This window comes from Triticum aestivum, chromosome 2B (assembly GCF_018294505.1).
Source record: "Triticum aestivum cultivar Chinese Spring chromosome 2B, IWGSC CS RefSeq v2.1, whole genome shotgun sequence".
Taxonomy (NCBI): Eukaryota; Viridiplantae; Streptophyta; class Magnoliopsida; order Poales; family Poaceae; genus Triticum; species Triticum aestivum.
Genome location: NC_057798.1, coordinates 386,200,934 through 386,214,656, shown reverse-complemented (window position 1 = coordinate 386,214,656; position 13,723 = coordinate 386,200,934). Strand labels below are relative to the sequence as shown.

The window sequence follows — 13,723 nt, the reverse complement described above, 5'->3', positions numbered from 1 at the left end:
GGAGTTTTTGGTTTTCTTGAACAAGCAAAAAACGAGAAAAACTATTTACACGGGAAAGCTCCCAACAAGCAAAAGAAGAGTAAGGAAATCTTTTTGGGTTTTCTTTTTAGTGCTATAGGTAACTACTCTAGAAAGAAAAACAAAAAGAAGCTGGAAATATTTTTGGATTTTCTCAAGTTTTTCAAACACACAAGAAGAAAGCAAGAAAATAAATTTAACATGGATAATACAATTAAAAAGTGCGAACACCGACAACTGAAATAAAATGTGTGAACATGAATGTAATGTCAGTGAGAAACGCGTACTCCCCCAAGCTTAGGATTTTGGCCTAACTCGGTAATCGGTCAGTAGTCGAAGAAACATGGGGTCCCATGTCGAACTGCTGAGGAGTGGGCACCTGTGGATCCCACTGCTGAGGCTCCTCCTATGCTGCAGCCTGGTCGTTCCAGTAGGCGATGATGTCCTCAGGCATAATCCTGTATCTGCCCCTGGCAATAGGATCAAACAAAGCAGGTGCATGCAGTGGAATAATATCACGAGTTCTCACACTAAAAACCAGGTTATATGGAATATGAATGTTAGGAACTGGTGGTGATCCATGGCCGCGCGATCTAGGTAAACCTTGGGCAAAGGATAATCATCCAAACGTATCTCAACGTTAAAGCGAGCCGCCAAACGAGTGGCGTAAATACCTCCATGTATTTTACCCTTGGATTTATTAATGTGAAGGCGACGTGCCACAATAGCTCCCAAACTATAAGTGTGTCGCCCTCAAGTGCATGACGTAAAACAACAAGGTACGGTGAACTGAGTGCACCCACCTTCTCTCTAGCAAGAAAGCATTTTGCAATGAAAAGAGCAAAATAATGAACAACAGGAAAATGCAAGCTAGAGACACTAATACTCGACACCCCTCTCTCATCACCCACTATTAGAGTGCAATAAAAGCTTTCAAACTCTGCAGGCCTAGGTTCTGCTAAACTACCACCAGAAGGAAGCATGCATATTTCAAAATATTCAGTAAGCGGTATCTGATGGGGTTCAACATATAAATTAAACTGCACCTTAGGAGGATTATTCCTAGGAAGAAAATTAAAACATTGCACAAAGGTATTTGTGAGGAGATGATATTGTTCGCATTCAGCCGCAATGAAGTCGGTGAGGCCGGCATTAGCAGCATATTGTGCAAACTCTTGAAGGATTCCAGCCCCTTCCATGAACGGGGTATGTGGCCATTCACATGGCCGTAGCTCCGCCAATCTTCGGGGTGTGGAGATCACTATCAGATGACTCCCCAATCACTCCCTTGGAATTCTCCTTGGAAGCAAACTTCCAAAAAATACTCATGTTTTTCCTATGAACAAAATTCTGAAATTTTTAGTCCACAAATTTTCTCAACAAAACTCTACAAAATTGATAGCAACTACTCATAAGGATACATAGAGGCCATAGCAAGCATTCAAACTACTTAGAACTCTAAGAATTCAACATGCAAGCTCATCTACACCACCACCAAGAGTAGCTAATTATTCAAAATATAAACCACTAAAGCAAAAACTAATTGGACAAACAGTGGAGTCACACACCAAGCAACAATCCCCGAAACAGTTTCAAAAATAGAGCTTCGAGCGAAGAGATCGGAATTTGTGGGTTTGAGAGCAAGAACGCGCGAGAAAGAGCAATGGTGATTTTTTCTAGAGGTAGGTGATGATGTGATGTGAAGACATAAGTGAGGGGGCCCACGTGGGGCCCACAACCCACCAGGGCATGCCTGGGGGTCTTGGCTCACCCAGATGGGTTGTGCCCACCTGGTGCACCTCCCTCTGATGTTATTTGCACCTAAAAATCTTAAATATTCAGAAAAAAATCATATTAAATTTTTAGAGCATTCTGAGAACTTTTACTTTTGGGTAATTTTTTATTGCACGGGAAATTTAGAACACAGACAAAACATAGAATTTTATTTTATTTAACTAATAAAAACAGAAAACAAAAGGTAGGGACAGAAGGTAGTGCTCACTAGATTCATCAACTTCATACCTCTAAAAAATGATCCATTAATAAGGTTGATCAAGTCTTATTAACAACCACTTTTGATTAGCATGAAACCGATGAACTTTCACAAATCACTAAGTTACCTCAACGGGGATATGAATGTCCCTGACGGTGTCCTGGACTAGGGGGTACTCAACGCGTCATCTCTCGATCTGTTAGATTGGGCCGAGGACCCCCATGGCCGTATACTCATGGGCCAGTCCGGACGGCTGTCGCATACAAGGAAGATTCCACAAGACTTGGTGATCAAGACAAGGACTCCTCCCCCACCGGCGTATTCGGCTAGGACTCATGTTATCCTAGGCCTTTGGTGCATTATATAAACAAGGGCCAGGCTAGTCGATAGACATATACAACAATCATACCATAGGCTAGCTTCTAGGGTTTAGCCTCTTTGATCTCGTGGTAGATCTACTCTTGTACTACCCATATCATCAATATTAATCAAGCAGGAGTAGGGTTTTACCTCCATCGAGAGGGCCCGAACCTGGGTAAAAACATCGTGTCCCTTGTCTCCTGTTACCATCCACCTAGACGCACAGTTCGGGACCCCCTACCCGAGATCCGCCAGTTTTGACACCGACATTGATGCTTTCATTGAGAGTTCCGCTGTGTGTTTGGCAAAAGGTCGATGGCTCGCCTGTAGATCAACTGCGACTTCGGCATCTTCATCACCAGCTCGACTGGTCCCCTTGGTTCGACCAAGGACTGCGCCCTACCTCTGATCGTCATGTTCGAATGAGGGCCTTCATCAACATCAACTCCGATCTCTATCAAGATCATGGAGGAATCATCCAAGGAGCCCGAGGGCTCAATGTCAACATTGCCCTTGGGCAACCGTGCTGTTTCTCTAGACAACGAACTTGTATCCACCGTCACCGCCTCCTTGAGCGTCAGTTCGATGATTGCTTTGGTGGAATAGTGCGGAATTGAGTCTACAACAATCCTGGAAAATTTCGTCGAGTTCCGATGGAGGAATCTCTGGCAATCCACGATATACCGGAGCCCTGTCAAATCTGGACGAGAATCTGGACGAGTTTAAGGCGTGGTGTCCAGCTTCTAGCTCGGACGTCCTTTGGAAGATCCAATCGTTGATAGGCTGTAGAATTCCTATATCTACCACCCCTCCAAATTTCAGCTCGATCCGACCGTCCAAACTCCGGGAACCTTCCGATTAGTGCATCACTTTTCGGATCTGTTTTCTGCGCGAAAACGAATCCGACCCGAGTTCGTCTTTTTTATGAACGGGATTTCGGACATCCTTTTTGAAGGAAGTTTTGTATGGGGTATTGTGTTTTGTTTTCGAACACATCCCACTAACTTTACAATCTTTTGAACATGATCTTCAACATCATGCTGGTGTCAAACCAGTCCTGCAATATTGCTTCATGGCTGCCGACCTGCGCTAGACACGTCGTCACTTTGTTGTGCCGCGCTCAACTTCTTCGGATCATCATCTCGGCAAGCCGAACAAGAGTCCGACATCGCGAAGGATAAATCATCACCAACATTGCCGCCCCACGGATTACACGGAGCGGGCACACCTGCATCGCCGCATGGTCACTTCATCAAGCCGGCATAGACCACGTCATGACCTGCATCGGCAGGGCCGCACTGTTTCTTTTTTAAGCTGGTGTCCATCACGCCGACCTAGTTCAACTCATCGGCTGACACCGAGGCTTCATCACGTTAGCTGGACCGGGGGCTTCATCATCTCTTCATCAACCTACTCCGGAGACTTCGGCGTCACTAGCCGACCAGCTTCATCACGTTAGCTGGAGCGAGGGCTTTGCCTCGGCGAGCCAACCCTTGTTAGCATCATCATGCCGTTGCTTTATCACCCGTCAGGCAATGGGTGTGCGGATCGAGTCCTAATTTTGGGAATCACCTTTCTTCAGATTGCTATAACGAATAAACCAGGTGCTATTAATCCTAGTATTTTTTGCTTGTTTGGGTCCATTTTTTCCCAACGAATTATTACTCTGGTTTGTCCATCATATGTACACAGGTCTATCAAATGGTGGCCGCCTTAACGACGGTCGCATGGTGGTTCGGTCAGTTTCCGTACATAGTCCGGCGAACGCCGCATCCGGAACTCGAACCGACCTGTGAATTCAGGCCTTGCCATGCCTTTACCGCATCACGCCGCCGCCCTGCATCGACATTGACTTCGGCGCCAGGCCATATTTCTTTCATTACTCACTTTGCATAAATTATTTATTATGCAACGATTTTTTTTATTATTACTATTATATCCGGTTTGCACTATTTTTTTTCACATGAAAATGGTCCAGCCGGACTATATCCTTTGGCGTCACCTCGGCTGGACGGGGGGCTTCGCCAACACTTCATTACCCCATGTCGGGGACTTCGGCATCACTCTGCCGTCCTGCATTGACTTGCTATGTCACCACTTCGGAGTGCCGAGCTCTTTGCTCCGCCACCTGGGGACCGGCTTGGGGGATGGAACCTTGTCCCGCATCAAGCTCGGACCGCGTCGTCGATACCGAACACATTAACCAGCTAAGTTGCCTTCATGCTCAAAGTTTTAAATTTTTAACTTGTGTTCGGCTCAACCAAGCATTATACTTTTTTGGAAAAAAGTTGCTTGTAAAAATTTTCCTTGTCCAAACTTTGTTTGTGACGCGCAAATTCAAATACCCCGTTTACTTGGGGGCTTCCTTCATGAAGTTTTCTCCTCTGGCATATGATTATACTTGTATGGCTTCGTTCCTTGTTCGTGTATTACGCCACAATATGCACCATATTGACTTAAGCGATTTGCAAGCTGGGTTGCCTGGCTCCTGTGCTTACCCCTACGTTCCCGATTGTTCGGCTAGGGAGTAAAGGTAGCACCTCTCCGATTGTCATGACCGGGACCTCCGAGCTCTGACCTCAGACTGGGTGAAGCCGAAAGCTAGCGCTCTTATTGTTTTCAATCATGGTAGGCACACAACGGAACTCATGAGTACAAAAAATCTATTGCACAAGTCCCATAGTAATAATGAGCACCAAAGAAAGGTATCGGTGGGGGTACTATTTTCTTCAAAGATGCTTCTTACACTTTGTTTGTAATATAGCATAAGTTCCTTGAGCGCGCTTTGTCTGTTACAGCCTTATGGCCTGATTGCCTGGTTATCGGAAACACCGTCGATATTCTCGACAGGTGGAGTACATAACACTTTTCGGCCCTTCCCGAAGAGGGAGAAGCCGACGGTCGGTTAAGACGCGTATAAAGTTCGGGTGAACATAGATATGATATAAGTACTTCGGTACATACAATCATTCTTTTACCCAAGTCACTTGGGGGCTCTTATGTTTATTTGAGCCGTTTTATAATAAGTGTTTTTCTTCTTAGTCATTGCAAAGTTTTTATTATTATTTATCACTCCTTTTTTCGACACAAGTGTGCGGTCACTAGCCGGGGAGCCTAATTTCTCTCTCAAAACCGCTAGAGTTTAGTTTGCTAAACTGGCCTAATGAGAAGTACTCCGCCTTCGGGATGGGAGACTGAAGCCGTAGGCTGACCCGCTTGAAGTCTTGAGATAGGATGTGTCATGTTAAAGCACGTCAGAAGCACTTTCTTTTTCTTCCGAACACTTGATCTTGTTCGGACGTCATGTTTTTACTGACGTTTTTTGGGTTTCCAAGCTTTTGGCAATTTTAAACTATTTGTGTGTTTTCAGCACAAGTCTCGCAGTGCAACGCCGGACACCTTTAGAGATTCGACAAAAACATTCTCGGATATTGCTATATATGCATCGGTTTCGAATTGTGTCTTCGGTCAATAGTTGGGTTGCCCGGCTCCTGCGCTTGCCTCCTACATTCTGTTTTGTTCGGCTAGGTATGCAAAGGGAGAACAACTACGATTGTGCTTCCAGCTCACATGGTTAAGCACCTCAGTGGAGAAAAGCCAAAAACTGACTGTCACAATAAGCGTAAACTAGTCAGCGATCCGATGACGGTGTTAAACGACAGGCCATTCATAACAATGGCCGAAGTGTTTACGGATTGACCTCGACTGTCGCCGAACACTATCGGGGGCTATTAACTGGCCTCCCAAACTAAATCCTCGATATTTTGCTCTTACATTGGAGCTGAGGTTTCACGATCATGCTTAGCATGACAACCCAAAGAAAGGAATCGATAGCAGGACTATTTTCTTTGGAAGACATTTCTTCTGTTAAACAGTAATATAACATATCTCTCTGCGTACCTTTGTTTATAAAACCGTATGGCAAGATTGCCTTGTTTGTTGTAAATCTTTGACCTCATAAAGGCTTTATAAAGTAGGACAAACACTCCTCGGCTATTGGCCGAGGAGGTGGAAGTCGATGGTCGGTCAACAAAGTTTTGTACAATGCGGATCCGAGCATTAACGACGTAAAGTACTTGGATACATAGAGTCATTACACATAATTTGTGATTTTACTATGGATGTCAATCCTTAATTCGGCCACCCGTGCCCGCATTAAGGCTCGGGGGCTACTGGGCTTCGGGCTTATTATTTACAAATATTAAAGGGGCACATCAATCCCCTGATCTGGTGTTGCCACAAGACTAGTGTCTCGGGGGCTACTGCATTGCCCTACTATGACAAACACGTATCATCACGGAAGTGACTTTCTTTTGTAGTGACACGGGCCGGCCCAATGATCACGTGTGAGCAGAAATTCTAAAATAACAAAGAGGCCCTTGTTCGTCCACTTCCTCGCCGCACGCTTCCTTGCACCGTCGGAGCGGACACGCCGCTCACGCTCAGGGTCGAGCTGCCACCGGAGCTGCGGCCGGAGCTCCATATGCGGCCCCACATGGCGGCTGGAGGCGGAAGGGGGCTCACCAGCGGCGGGAAATGTGAGGGGGGAGTGGGGAATTGCGACGGGACACAGCGGCGGGAGGATAGGGTTTCGACCCGTATCTGCCCCGCGAACCCGTAGATATACTGCTTCGGGGGGTGGTTTGCGGGCCGCGGTAAAAGTTTTTATGGGCCGGGCGAGTATACGGGCTCTGTTCTGGCCTGAAAATTGAGTCGAGCCCGTATATTCGCCGGAATTTTGCGGGTTCGCGACATATACGGGTTCTGTTAGAGTTGCTCTGAGGATGACACCCAAAATCGGTAGACCCATCATAACAGACAAAGAGGGACCGTCACCATAACCGTCATGGTTCGATCAATTAGGTCTGTTCTTATACACCATTTGAACCGTTATGGATGGATGGTGCTGATGTGGCAATCCAGCATGAGGGAGAACTTGCAATGTGATTGGTTGAGCGAACCAACCCACGGATCGCAAATCCGGACCGTCTACTCTTCTGTGATCCAACAACAAGCAGTCAACTCCTATGTAGATCTCCGCCGGCTTCTTCCTTCCCTTTTGTCCGCCCCGACTCCCCTGATCTCGCCGTCCTCCTCTTACAGATCCTCCTCACTCCCCATGCATGGCCGCCGCCACCTCCCCACCCATGGCCATCTGCCCCTCTGCGTCCCGCCACCGCCGCGATGACAACCTCGTCCCCAGAGGCGGGGACTTCCCTGAAGCGAACCTAGCGGCGTTACAGTTGATGTGGGTCGGGCGGCGGTCAGATCTGCCACAGCCAGAACCGGCATCCTCTTCCTCCCTATCCAGCTTCCTCCCAAGGATCCCATGACGGAGATCAACGTGGGAGGCTGCTTCCTCCGATCCCAGACCAACCATCCGTCGATGCAGGCCATGAGAGCCACGTGGGCACACACATGGCTGCGATTCAAGGTCAACCCTCGCCCATGCTTTCTCTTCGATTTGATTTGATCTCCACGCCTGATTCCCTTCCCCGCGCAGCTGCAGCTCGAGAGATGCAGGGACGCCGCCATGGAACAGTCAGGGTCTCCCTTATCCTCCCGTTTCGTCCGATCCGCCACTGCCAGCCATTTCCGGCACCCCTGCACCATGACTGTGGTAAGGCCATGACCCTTCCTTCCTCCTTGCAGCGTTTTAGTTTCCCTCCTCCTTCCTATAGCCAACAAACTAGTTTGCTTTGCTCCAAGACGATCCTATCATATCCTATCCATGGAGCAGCTTGGATTTGGTTTTAGTTTACTATGTACATGTAGGGATGGTTCATTTTAGAGATGGTCTAGGCCCTATTTTTTTCTTCAGTTGTAACAAATACATCAACTGAGCTAGCTTTCAACCCTTTTTTGCCATGGCTTTGGGTTGGTCCTGCTTACGCCAAATTGATCCATTGGCTTGGTTCAATTTATATAGAACTCTCCATGCCCAAGAATAAGAAAATCTTGCTTCCAATCTGATGCTACAATTGTGCCTTTTTTACTGTTGTATTATGTGTGCCACTGAACATTCAACCTTTAACCTTTGTTTGTGTAAAATCAGACTTTCTTCTATTATGAATGGAGTGTTTGCTTGTTGTGCTAGAAAATTAGTCCATTCATCGCTCATTTGACATGTGCAAGCAATGTGTACAGACTACATTTAGATTCTAGCCCAACTAGATTATAGTTTAAGTGTTTTAGACCAAGCCATCTTGGTTTGGCGGCCACGGGGAGAAGAGGAGGAGGGGCATCAGGAGGTGGTGGACGGCATGGCCATGGGAGCACCCCCTTCCGTTGTAGAACTACCGCGCTGACTACTACCGTGCAGTACATTTGTATGTAATCAAGTCTATACTCCTGTGAGGCATATCTAGTCACTCTTGCCTCCGGCAGGGATGTAATAGCCTCACCTTCCTACTACAGCAGCCCAGGGGCAGATCCAGCATAGGTATATGACAAAAAGTACTGCATACATGCTTGAGTTCAGACTTCAGAGAGTACGCGGAGTGAGTTACTCAACTCAACTTCTGTCCAGATAAACTAGTCCAAGCAAGCCAAGAATTCACCAATCCCCTCCAAAGTTCCAATTTGAAATTGCATTCATGTGTAGCTTCTGTTTGGATTTAGAGATGTATCTTTGTACATAGAACTGTCCTGATGTAATTGATTCCATTAGTAAAAAAATAACAAATGTTTTTTTTAAAGCAAACGTAGGCTGAAATGAAAAAAAAAAGTTGATGTCAGCGTGATCTTTTTAACACCCAAAGTTGAATTCTTGGATCCGCCACTGCAACAACCCTGGGGATGCAACATGTCCCCCTCGCCTGCAGTGGCGGCGGCACTCACGCCAAGCTGAGAGACGGTTGACCTGCCGTCGTTAATGCCGTCACGGCCTTGGCCACGATGACCACAGCCATGGCAGCCACGACCACGACTATTTTTTTGTATTTTGGAGTGTCCCACATTTGGTGTAAATATTCACAAGTTTTCCTTTTCACTATGTAAAATATTACCAAGCTAATACCAGAATCACTGTCCGGACTTCTTAAAAGCGTATGTGCCTATACTAAAGCATACTGCCATATTCAGCTTATTTAACCTTAGTAGTTTGCTTACCACATTCGGGCTAGGTTACTGCATGTGTATGTATTGTGAGTAGCCTTGTCAGGATGGGCTCTAATTGGCGTGTCATGTGTATGCCTCGCAGCTTTAGTATACACTTGATTACATTTTATATGCTCTGTTTGGTCTTTGAAGCCTAGCTTTCAATTTCTAAATCAAAATTATAGACATATGGTATGCTAAAAGAATTTTGTTATGCATGCTTTTGTTCTGCATGCTATGACACAATTTGATTTCATTTAATCTTTGAAGCCTAGCTTATTTTGCTTACAACAACTTCATTATAGACTTGAATAGATATTTTTCCGGTTACTTTTTATGCCTGCTTTAAGTATCACGTTTCTTCTGAAATTGACTCAAATTATAATATTACGTAGAGAAGGGCACAATCATGAATTCAACGCAAGAACCTGCTGGTGATCCAACAGATGGGATCCCAACAGACGCAAACACATCTAGTGATTATAGTCATATGCTTGCGAACTTGTCAGGTTTATTTGCTTACTTGCATTGCTAAAAGTGCACCTCTATTTGCAGATGCCTAAGAAAAGGACTGGCAAATAAAATAGGAATCCAAACTTGCAAAATTCTCTTTTACAGACCGCTAGTACTACTGGGACTCTAGGTACAAGGCACAATGTAATTGCTCCAAATACGCTCATACAAGTTGCAAAATGAATTCTCGAATGTTTCGACCAATGGTAAGTCACAAGCTTGGTTTGTCTTCATGTTAGCCTTTGTTTGATACAATGGTAAGTCACAAGCTTGGTTTGTCTTCATGTTGGCCTTTATTTGATACGTAAATGGCCTTCATAATGTGCAATCATCTACTTGCTTGCATTATTGTACTTTTTTTGTTGTTGAAGCACATACAGTAGGGAAGCCAGAAATAGAACAATTTTCTCACCATTAGAAATTGTGAACTTGCGCCAGCATGTAGTTGTTTCGGAGAAGTTTAGTTTGATTAATTTAGATAATTATTATTGTGTTTTAACTACAAATTCTTTTGTGAAATTATCCAATTCTTTTGGCATAGCACCTAATTGTTGATGGAATAGTACAACAGGCACACGAATTTTCTTGCTAGCTGTCGTGGTCATGACAATTCGTCAGGAAGATACCCATGCATGCACGAATATAGTAATTATACTATTTTCATGATAGTGGTTATATCTTTCTGCTAATTAGTCGTTGCGTTGTTCCTTTATTTTCATGACTAAGTATTTTCTATTTTCAATTAACTTGAGCTAAATAAATTTCTGATTTCTTCATAACAGGATCCAAAGATTTAGCTGGAATGGACTCTAGACCACGGACAATTTAATCTTCACTCTTAATTAGGATGGCACATTCAGTATGTTGAATGTATGCTAAATTATATTACAGTTTATTGTGATGGATATCGGCTATGCAAACTTTGATGTTTGATGAATCTACATCATATATGCATTATTTGAATCATGTAATTGAATGCCAGTATTTTTTTCTGATTACAGTAGGCTACTACCACAAGCTACTTTTGATTCCAACATGCTGGCACCACGAAAAATTAGCGTTGCATCGCCACGCCGACCTGTTTTGTAGCACTAGGCTGTGGTGATAGAACACTTCATATAGTCGCAGTAACTTATCACCACAAAATCTCAGTCCGTTGAGATAACTACTTGTCGCCACGGAATTCAGTTTTGCTGAAATAGGCCATTCTTCATGAAATGTTCATATTGTCGCAACAACCTCTCAACACACACAGCCTGTCTGTTGTGAGAACTATTTATCATCACCAAAAGGAGTATGTCGCAATTTTTGTATTACCACGTCTGAAGAGTCGTTGCCATACTTTACTGCCACGAACATAGGGTTCATGGCAAAATGACTATACCCACAAAAAGAAGAGTTGTTGCCATAGGGTATTGCCACAATTGACTATTGCCATGGAAGAGAACGCGCCACGAAAAAGAGTTGTTGGTATAGGTTATTGCCACAAATGCCTATCGCCACAAACAACCAAATCGCCACGGTTCGCTACGTGCTGCATTAAGCTATTGCCACAAACCAAATTGTGGCATCAAGTGCATGATGCCACGAGAAAAAAGGTGGCAACTTGCAACATGGTTGTTGCAGTAGCGCGCTTTTTTGCCATGTTTATTTTTTTGTGGCAATAACCTATTACTATGCATCCTGTCGCAATGACTAGCAACGAACACCATGTCGTGGCAATAGGTACCTGTTGCGACAATTGGGTACTTATTGCGACAAACACTCTTGTTGCAATGGACTCGGATCCTTGTAGTGAACATTGGACACTAGCATGAGTAGGATATGAACACCATGAACATAAACATTATGGAGGCTATGTTGGTTTTGATTCAACTACATGCATGAACATGTACCTAGTCAAGCCACTCGAACATTCAGAGGAGGATACCATATCATCATACTACATCACAATCATTTTAACGCTATGTTGATTTCCAAGATAAATCATTATCAACTCCCAGCTACTTATGCATGGCATGAGAAACTATAATCTCTAATTGTCATTGCAAACATGTTTAATCATAATGGGCTGAAGCCTGCATACTAGGTTAAACATATTTACACAAACAGAACAAGTCGAGTTCATACCAGTTTCTCTTTGCCATGGCCAGTTCATCCGTCATACCAGTTTCTCTTTGCCATGGCCAGAACAAGTCGAGTTCATACCAGTTTCTCTTTGCCATGGCCAGGTCATACCAGTTTCTCTTTCACCGAATGATATGAAAATAATAATAGTGCAAGAGTGTTGTGGACTAAGCTGGAATGTGCAAAACATTTTATTCAACAGGAGAAGACAAGGTAAAATGTGCTCTTTATTAGTTCAACAGTTATTCATATGAGAGCCACTCAATATTTTCATCGTGGTCTTCTCCTCGGTACAACTCGAATAAAAAGAAAAGAAATTCAGAGAAACACACTGAAATCTTTTTGGAGTTTTTGGTTTTCTTGAACAAGCAAATAGAAAGCAAAAATGAGAAAAACTATTTACATGGGAAAGCTGCCAACAAGCAAAACAAGAACAAGGAAATCTTTCTGAATTTTCTTTTTAATACTACTACTAAGCATGCATAGAAAGTAAATTACTACAACTATTTTTTTTGGTTTTTTCTGAAGTTTTTCAAACACACAAGAAGAAAGCAAGAAAATAAATCTAAGCATGTATGATACAATGAAAAAGTGTGAGAACTGACAAATAGAATGATATGTGAACATGAATATATTATCGGTGAGAACACGTACTCCCCCAAGCTTAGGCTTTTGGCCTAAGTTGGAAGTCGATTATTAGCCAGGAGGGTAGTAGGGATCCCGAGGAGCGGGCATCCACTCATCCCACTACGGAGGTGCCTGTGCAGCCTCAGCAGCAGCCTGAGCGTTCCAGTAGGCGAAGATGTCTGCAGGCATAATCTGGTATCCGGCACTGGCAACAAAATCAAACAGAGCAGGTGCAGGCAGGGGGATACCATCATGAGTGTCGACGCTATAGACCAAGTTATAAGGAATGGCAATATCAGGACTATCATGTGCAAGAAAGTGATAGTGATACATGGCTGCACGGTCTAGGTAAACTGTGGTAAGAGGGACATCATGGGGGCGTATCGCAACTTCAAAGTGAGCCGCCAAACGAGTAGCAAAAATCCCACCATGTATTTTCCCTTGAGATTTGTTAAGATGGAGGCGACGAGCCATAATAGCTCCCAAGCTATATGAGTTGTCGCCCTCTATTGCACGATGTAAAACAACAAGGTCTGGTGAACTAAGTGCACCCACCTTCTCCCTAGCAAGCAAGCATTTGGTAATGAAGAGTGCAAAGTAACGAACAACATGAAAATGTAAGCCACTGGCAGTGATGGCTGACACTCTCCTCTCATCACCCATTGTCCAAGTGCGACAGAAATCCTCAAACTCAGACGGCCTAGGCTTAGCCAAGCTCCCATCAGACAGGATCATGCATATGTCACAAAATTCAGTAAGTGGTATCTGGTGGGTTTCAGCATATAAATCAAAGCTCACTTCAGGAGGATTATTTCTAGGCAAGAATGTAAAGCTTTGAACAAAGACATTTGTGAGGATTTGGTGCTGGTCACACTCATCTGCGATGAAGTCGGTGAGACCGGCGTTGGCAATGAATTGCATGAACTCCTCATGAATTCATTGGCATAATGTCCCCTGTTGAAAGGGTTCGGCTTCTTCCCAGAGCTT

General features: G+C 44.3%; 1 long non-coding RNA gene across 2 annotated transcripts; it reads left to right on the top strand.

Annotated features, from left to right (window-relative positions):
* The first annotated feature begins 7,366 nt into the window (after positions 1-7,366).
* On the top strand, positions 7,367-10,977 carry LOC123045053 (uncharacterized). Of its 2 annotated transcripts, XR_006421030.1 has the most exons (4): positions 7,367-7,805; positions 7,875-7,991; positions 10,025-10,188; positions 10,765-10,977. It is a non-coding gene; the product is annotated as an uncharacterized lncRNA (long non-coding RNA). The 2 variants fall into 2 exon arrangements; XR_006421029.1 differs by having other exon boundaries at positions 7,368-7,805; positions 10,025-10,977.
* Positions 10,978-13,723: the final 2,746 nt, after the last annotated feature.